This window comes from Callospermophilus lateralis, unplaced genomic scaffold (genome assembly GCF_048772815.1).
Source record: "Callospermophilus lateralis isolate mCalLat2 unplaced genomic scaffold, mCalLat2.hap1 Scaffold_535, whole genome shotgun sequence".
Classification (NCBI taxonomy): domain Eukaryota; kingdom Metazoa; phylum Chordata; class Mammalia; order Rodentia; family Sciuridae; genus Callospermophilus; species Callospermophilus lateralis.
The window spans coordinates 235403-240464 of record NW_027514466.1 but is presented as its reverse complement, the minus strand read 5'-3'; the positions used below and the strand labels follow the sequence as shown (position 1 = coordinate 240464).

Below are 5062 nucleotides of genomic sequence, written 5' to 3'. Positions count from 1 at the left end.
GTATATGTCCCTCCGCTAATTGTTGTTTGACCAGGTCATGGGCTTTTTGTATCTTTTATTTAGTTCGGGGCCACTGAAGAACCCATACTGGTTATTCTGATTTCCAAGTAATTTTTATTGTCTCAGTGACCCCTTCTGAAAACAAAATCCATGTCTATCTATTCCTTGATCTATTTGAATTCATGCTGCTATACCTTGTTTTTGTTCTCTTAATCTTTTTTCTTTCCTAAAACCTTGTTGAGACCTAATAGTGGGCGCATTAGGATTGATGTTATTTGTTAATGTCAAACCTAATTGATATTGGACATCTCGTCCCCATAAATTGATAGGAAGATGATCCAATAGATATGGCTGTATAGTTCCTTCACATCCTTCTGGATCCTCCCAATCTAATACCATTGCACTTCTATGGGGATTAGTCGCCACTCCTAGGCCTTGAAGTATTTGAGTGGCTTGTTGTAATGGCTAATGTTTCAGCCATTCCTGATGAGATATGATGCTAAGGTCTGCACCTGTATCCAATAGCCCATTAAATTCATATCCTTTAATATTTAGTTTTACCATTGGGCGAGAATATAAATTTAAAGACAGCATAGCCCAATCTACACCTGTGGAGCCTAATCCCCTTAAACCTCTTTTTATAGTATGGCTGGAAATTTTATCATGCAGGCTGGGTATTAGTAATATTTTTGCTATTTTATCTCCTGGAGAAATTACTGATATACCTCTTGGAGAACTAGCTATAATTTTTATTTCACCTTCATAATTAGGATCAATTACCCCAGGACTTATCATAAGTCCTTTTAGAGTAGAAGAACTGCATCCTAACAATAAGCCTACTCTTCCTTGGGGAAGAGGTCCTTTTACTCCTTTGGGAATGATTTGAACTCCTATCTCTGGAGTTAGTACTGCTCTAATGGAGGCACAGATGTCCAATCCTGCACTTCTTCTTGTTTGTCTGATGAGAGATCTAATGGACAATGTATCCTGGGCACTAACATGATGGTGTTGCTGGGTTCCTCCAGGCCCCGTATATTTGTGGTCGTTGGCCCTGGAGCATTGGGCCCCCCTGTCCGTTTTTTGGCAATGGAGCCTGATGCCTTTCTCCACGATATCATGGGTAAACACCTGGACCTTCTCCATTTTTTGATAACAGAGTACCTCTATGGTGGTTTGAGAATGACATTCATTAGCCCAATGTCTCGCTCTATGGCATCATGCGTAAATACCCAGTATTCTCCTCCTTTGATACCTAGCTTTATTAGACCCTTATCCTATGGGGCAACTCCTTTTAAAATGTCCTGTTTGTTCACAATTGTAGCATGTTTTCAGCCTGGCATCTAATGCCTGTTGTACTGCAGCTGCCAAGACTTGCCCTTGTTCATTAATGTCTCTACATAATTTAATATATGTGTTTAAATCTTCATGTTTCCATGGTCTAATGACCTCCATGCATCTTTTGTTTGCTTGGTAATAGGCTAGCTGTTTAATTCATGGCATTACTTGCTCTGTATCCCCCAAAACTCTGGTAGCTGTCTACAAATTCAGCATAAATTTCATTAGCTCCTTGTATTAACTTAGATAATTGACGTTGTAAATCTCCATGTCCTTGTAAAGTCTTCCATGCCCTAACTGCATCTGCATCAATTTGTGAATATATGGCTGGATCATATGCAATTTCTTGCAGCTGACCCTCATAAGGTCCTTTTCCTAACAACATATCTAGATTTCTCTGAGGATAACCAGCTGATGCATTTCTCCTAGACATATCTGGGCAAAATTCCTCATTGGCAATCTCCATAACAAATGTTTTCCTCCATTTAGGGCAGCTTTGCACATACTAGCCCAGTCTGCTAGCATCATGTCCAAGTTGGTAATGGATTTGACCATGCTTACAGTGAAGGGTGCTTGGGGACCATAGGTTGTTACAGCCTCCTTTAACTGCTTCACTGTTTTGAAATCTAAAGCATGGTAAATTCGCTGCCCTCCTGCCTGCCCAAGTGCCAGGCATGCTAATCTTTGAGGTCCTGTCTCAGGATCCCATCTATCAACTGGGGGTTGGGGGCCCCATAGGATATGTTGTCTCTCTAGATGGAGCTGTTGGTTAGACACTTACGCCCTCTGGTGATAGAAAGGTGTTAGTAGCAGCCTCCTGTTGTAACTGTTTACCTGATAGTTCTTCCTCCTTTAAATTTTCTTCCTCTGTCTGACTAGCTCGAGAGACCTTCTCTTTTACTTGATCTAAAATGTCTTTCTCCATGGTCTGAACCTCTAGCAATTTAGTTAACACTCCTTTGGTATGTTTTTTACTAATTTCTAATCTACAATAAAGATAATACAACCCAACAAGATAACACAAACAAAACCAAGACAAAACGAAACAAAAATGGAACAAAAAATCATTGTATCAATTTTTTATTTTCTTCTTTTTTATTTTCTTTTTTTTCCTTTTTTAATTTTTTAATTAATTTTTATTGTTGGTTGTTCAAAACATTACATAGTTCTTGATATATCATATTTCACACTTTGATTCAAGTGGGATATGAACTCCCATTTTTACCCCATATACAGATTGCATATCTCTTCCTCAGGGGCGAAAAACTTCAAACTTTGAGCCAACCATTTTTTCCAGTTTGTCTGAGAAAGTTCTAGGGATAGGCAGCTTTAAACAAAAACAAAAAAATCAAAACAAGAACACATTGTTTTTTGAAATGGTCACCCATTCTCTCGCCTTGCTCAGGGGTGAGCAATTTCACTTACCTCCGAGCTTCAGGCATTCCCTGTACAGGCCACCAATTGCCACAGTCTGGCTGGGCACAAAATAACCGAGCTGCCACCCACCCTTGTAGGTTCAACACAGGAACTCCTTTATTCTCTGCACTCCCACGAACGCCATGCATTCAGCCTTCTCCCGAGACACATCACACACCAACCAGAACTTTTCCAACCAACGCGAACTCTTCAGGAATCCCCGTGAGAGCTCAACCAGAACTCAAAGGGAACTTCGTGAGAACTCAAAAGTCATCATCTTAATGGCTCGCTGGTGTCACCTCTCAACCACTACTTCTGGCAAAAATGCCATGCATCATCCGGACTTGGATGTGGCCCTCAACAAATAGGAAAATATAGTACAAATGTGCACCAATAATTTGGTGGAAAAGGTAAAATCCAAAACAATGGCAAAGAGACAGAGAATTTGATGAGTTTTGTGTGTATTCATACAACCACCACATATAGTTTAATCCAAAGGTCTTGGAGCATATGTGTTTAAATTTCTTTAAATACAAAGAGCCACATCACCTGTAAAATGCTGCAGATTGGTGAATAATGATTAAAAATACAAAATAATGCAAAAAACTGTCCTTTGACATATATTTTTTAATTTTTTAATTTAGTTCTCTAAAGTGACATTTAGGTAAATTTTTCTCTAGGTGTATTGATTACTAGGAGAATGGGTGTTAGACAAATTAATTTGTGTCATTCCCAGTTAGGAACAGCTTCATCACCTCCTAGGTTCTCGGAGGAAGTCTTAGGAGAGGCTGTGCAGCACTGGCTGAGCGCACTGCAGGAGCCCTGTGCTTCCTTCTGTGCAGCCATCCTGAGGCCCCCTCCCTTGTGTATCTCCCCTCCCCTACATATCCCAACTTCTCGCTTGACCCCACCCACCTCCTAGCTAGGGCTCTGCACCAAGTCCACAGCTGCTAGCCTGACACAGGCCCTCTGTTCAAAAGACCACCTCATGTTCTTTTCCTCGAGCGTGGTCTCCACCTTTCCTTCGGTGCTTCCTCTCTGCCTCTTCTGCCTTCTTCTTTTCTTCCTTGGCCTCTTTCTACTGCCACTTGGGGATCTGCAGGTGGGTGCCACCTTGGTTCTGCCCTTGAGGGATATCCAGTCCCCCTGAAGGTGGGTGCCTGCACCTTGCTGATGTGGTTTCTGAGGACTACCACACTTGGCTACTCACTTCTCTGAAGCAGAACCTTCAGGGGCAGGAGCCTGGCCTTCTACTGGGCAGAGGCCGTCCCCTGGGCCCCTGGCAGTTAGGGAGTCAGGGTGCTGACTCTTGGATCCTCCTCTCTGGGGGCCCTTAGGCTCTCAGAAGTCTACTATTGTCGTTCAGTGCCTTCCTCCTTATCCCTCTCTTGGGCAAGGGTGTCCTGGTTCCCCCCTAGCTGCTAGGATTTCCTTACTGCCTGCTGCCTTTTTCCCAACAGGAAAGGTCCTTGGGGCACACAGTTTGGAAGGTGGTGGCCACGATTGGACTGTAAAAGCTTATGGTAATCCTGACCATATGGTAAATGATGCTCCCATCTTCCAGGCCCCAGCTGGATTGCAAGGTGAGCATGCACCACACAAACTCAGTGAGCCTCTGCAAGCATTTTTGGAGGTTGCAGGCTTCAGAACTACCTCAGATGCCAGCAGCAGCTCTAGTCTGTACTTTTCCACAAACTGTTCAGGGGACGGTTGTGCGCAGCCTCCACTCAGCCTATGTAAGTTGCACACTTCTGGGCGGACATCCCATGACAGGTGTCCCTTCTATATACATCTGCCCCTGCATCAGGACTCTGGCACACTCTGTTTAGTTCTGCATGTTGACTTTCATCATGGCAGTGAAGCAGAACACAATCCTTCTTTCAAGATCAAAACCAGAGAAATAGTTCAACAGGTAGTTGGTTATGGTGGGTGTCTTGCAGGCACAGCTGTGATTAGATCCATGTTCTCCTTGTTGTCTTGCCAGTTGAGGTCATATGGGGGAACTCTGCTAAGACCACCACAGTATCTACAAAGCAGGCAACAAAAAGGCCCATCAAAACCTGCAGTTGGTTCCCTGCACTTCCTCATCCTGTGAACCCCACTGCACCAGCGCCTGCATGAGCCCCACATTCTTGGCACAGCCAGTGCACAGGAAGGTGGCCTCTTTCAGGGTGCTGTCAATGCTCACCATACTGCATTTCTCCTTGCCTACAGGAAGACAGAAGGAATCATCAGAAGTGATTCTGCAGGTGTCTGCCACAGTATTCATTTCTTCACAATTTAGCTTGTCTGAAATTAGGATGTATCTCAT

General features: G+C 43.4%; 1 pseudogene; it reads right to left on the bottom strand.

Annotated features, from left to right (window-relative positions):
• Positions 1-4103: 4103 nt before the first annotated feature.
• LOC143389427 (ankyrin repeat domain-containing protein 33B pseudogene) lies at positions 4104-5062 on the bottom strand (annotated as a pseudogene).